General features: G+C 34.4%; 1 pseudogene; it reads left to right on the top strand.

Annotated features, from left to right (window-relative positions):
• The first annotated feature begins 636 nt into the window (after positions 1-636).
• Positions 637-2,244, top strand: LOC143559296 (uncharacterized; annotated as a pseudogene).
• Positions 2,245-3,641: the final 1,397 nt, after the last annotated feature.

Raw genomic sequence — 3,641 nt, 5'->3', positions numbered from 1 at the left:
CAGAAGGAACATGCACGACGGTCTGACACTTATAATAAGAAATGAATGTAATTACACAAAATAGTGTGATGTTCAAACACACTTTGTTTTTCTCTAGATATGTATGCACGCGTCATTTTTGCATTATGTATTTTGAGTGTTGGTAATCAAGATATACCTTAGAATTGACCAGCAAAGCTAGTTTATATATATGTGGTTGTCAACAAAGCAATAAGCCTCTTTTTTCTAAGTAGGCTAGAATGGTCCACCTCATAATTGAAGTTTTTCTACTGTCTTCATATTTGGCTGATTGGTTTACATCATATATCATTGATATATAACTATGTGATTGCTAATGGAAAGACTAGTAGAAGTTTCTACACTAATCAGATTGTTGCGGTATGCACTTATCTAACTTGAGACGTGTCGGTTGACAAAGACATCACATGGTTGCAATTTCACCATTCCTTTTTCTTTACTTTCGCGTGCAACATAGTAAAGATTCTTTGAAATGTTATCCTTTCACATTAACAAAAATAAAGTAATAGTAATTAATTTGTTGAAAGTTTCAAGAATTAATATACATAGATGAATATGTGACATACATATATAGTGCTTCCTTTTATTTGCAGATAACAGGAATCAGTACAGCTTCCAAAGAACTTGCATACAGATTCTTCATCAATCCAATTCCATTTGGAGACTGGAGCTTTTTCTCTCTCTACATAAGAAATTTTGCAATTGAATGCTGTCTGATCTGCAGTTCCAAAAGCACATGACAGCTTTACTCTCTGTGAGTAATTAGTTTTTAAGGCCATCAATACCTTTTGATCAAAGTACGGCCGCAGATTGATATTTGATTTGCAGGTATTTATCAGCCATCACATGCAAATGATCACAGTACGTTTTACTTTCTTGTTCATTTTCATCTTCTCAAATATAATCAGTTGCTATCTATAATAAAAAAAAATATGGAAAGAAAACCCTAGTTTTTGGTTGATATGTTCAAGAAAAATATTCACTCATCTACTTTTGTGATCCTAATTCATATCAAGATAGGCATGAGAAGCAATCTACCTAGTTTACTTAGTTTTATTAACCTAAGCAAACCCTGATATTTCAGAATATTAAAAAACACAAAAATCTTGTACATCCCAGATGAAGATAAGTAGCCTATGATGCAAGAAATAAGATGTTCAACAATACTTCAGGAGGAAAAGACTTTCAAGCAAAGCAAGAAGGCGATAGCAATGAGCCAATATTACCAAGGTATACATCATCTTCAAGACAGTGGGCTGGTTTTAAGAACCCAAGAATCATTAGGGTATCTAAGGCTTTTGGAGGTAAAGATAGGCATAGCAAGGTTTGCACTGTAAAAGGATTGAGAGACCGAAGAATTAGGCTTTCAGTTCCTACGGCTATTCAATTGTATGATCTTCAAGATAGGCTCGGATTGAACCAACCGAGTAAGGTCATAGATTGGTTACTTGATGCCACTAAAGATGATATTGATCAGCTTCCACCCCTCCAAATGCTAGCCCGGGAGATTTCAATCAGTTCCATCCATTTATGCCCCCGTCTTTAATGCCACAAGATTTTAATTCATCTCAAGTTTCTTTCTCGCAGTTCCTTAGTTCTCCGAATGCAACATTTGTGAAAGATGTAGGAAATCGAACCTCGCTCTATACCAAACAAGGAATCAAGCTTGACAACAACAATGATATCAATGGAGATCATCAAAGAAAGAAAGGGAAGGAAGCACTAGTTGAAAACAAATGGAGCGAACACGAAGATGGAGATGGAAATGGAGGTTTGAACTTTTTCCCAGTACCTCAATATTCTTTTCAAAGATTGTTTCCATATAATCCTTACAATAATTGGGAGCCTTCTCCAAATCTAGCAATATCCCAATTTGGAAACCAAGTACAACTTTCATCTCAAACTGAATCTTCATTAATGACCCTACCATCTGCATCCCAATTTTCTTTGTGTCCTCCTTCTGCCATCACACCATATTTCATGCCTAGTTTGGGAGAGAACCATGATCTTATTACACAAAATAATCACTTCCATTTGTTAAGCTCAAGCTCCCAACATGTACCACCAAACTCGTGCATGCCACTGTTTAACCTGAGTGATTCTCAAGAGAAAGTACCCTTTGCTTTGGATGCTCACTGCAAGGTTCCGTCGCATAAAAATGAATATAAGTAGTCACTTCAACAGAGATGGAAAAGGCATCACTTCGCATATGCTTATATTTTTCATTACCTGATACACAAATATATGAATTCTTGTAATAGATGTCAATTGTGTGTAGTGTGTATATATATGCAGACAGGTTTTTAGTACCCTTAATGTTTGAGTTATTTGTCTTGGTATCTTGATTTCCATAAAGGGATATGAACTTTAAATTTTTATAATTGAAGATATATACTTAAATTAATAGCTAGCTTTCATCATCTGCAAGAACTTCTACTTCTGCAATTCTTGTAAGTTTAAGTACCTTAATTGTGACTCCTTGTTTTTTCGGTTGTAGCAATATTTTATTTTGAAGTAAAAAATTTAGTTTATATTCAACTAGCTTGTAATTATCAGTCATTTATGAACCTCAGGAATTGGGATGGATTGTTAGAACTTAATGGCCTCTTATATTTATCTCTTTTGATATCAATTTGTACGTTGATTAGCAGTCTTTTTCTCCAAAACCTGAAGAAACAAAAAGGCATGAAGGATTGAGTACAGACCATACGATTCTTGAATGTAATGGTAGGAGTTATTTGCTGTTTGCTGATATGTTGGTGTAGTGAATGGTCATCACACATGAACATGTGTTAGCAAGAAAAAGTTAGATCTAGCAAATACGATTACATATTCATAAAGACGCGTATTAGGTATTAGTATTAGTATTAGGGTTTAATTAATATAAAGTAGCTTGTTATTTGTAATAAGAGCATGATAATTGTCCAAGTGGACATGGTGTCATACTGTCACGCAATCTAGCAAGGTGTCTCTCCTCTATTCTAGAGGTTGGATGTTTCAAATTCTGCAAGGTGCAAGTTTAGGTGGTTTATAGGGCATTTAGGAAGATTAATTTGTCATTCAAAAACACTTTAAAAAAATAAGAACAAGATAATTTCTACTGGCATTATGCATACATATATATATAACTGTCATGCAGACAGTTTATGTGAGTAACTACCATCCCAAGCATTGTGTTGGTTACTAATCAATACACTTATACACTAATGATATAAAGCATACACTTACTTATATTAAATTTAATTTATTTTTTACTCTCCATAAGCTAGATTGATCAAGCTCCAATCACCTCCTACAATCTGTTGAAATCACCTTCTCCAAAATGCTTTTGTAAATATGTTCACCCTTTAATCCCTTAAACTTTCTTAAAGCTTATAAAAACTTTGTTTAAAACTTTCTCAGGTGGTCTTTCATTATATACCTTTCAACGTTCTTAGCTTTTGTTGAAACTATTTAGAAGTTAAATGGTTGGCTGTGGCATAGACCGTAAAGTTGTTGATTTGTTTCATTGCCACTGATCATAGGATGGTCGTTGCAGTTATATCAGTAGTGGTACTCTGTTGCGTTCATGCTATTGACCTCAATTGATCTTTTGGCGGTCGATGTATGGTCCGATCTTAGCC

This window comes from Bidens hawaiensis, unplaced genomic scaffold, assembly GCF_021521415.1.
Source record: "Bidens hawaiensis isolate Kalapana, Puna unplaced genomic scaffold, B.hawaiensis_p1.1 tig00019804_1, whole genome shotgun sequence".
Classification (NCBI taxonomy): domain Eukaryota; kingdom Viridiplantae; phylum Streptophyta; class Magnoliopsida; order Asterales; family Asteraceae; genus Bidens; species Bidens hawaiensis.
This window is presented reverse-complemented; position numbering and strand designations above follow the sequence as displayed.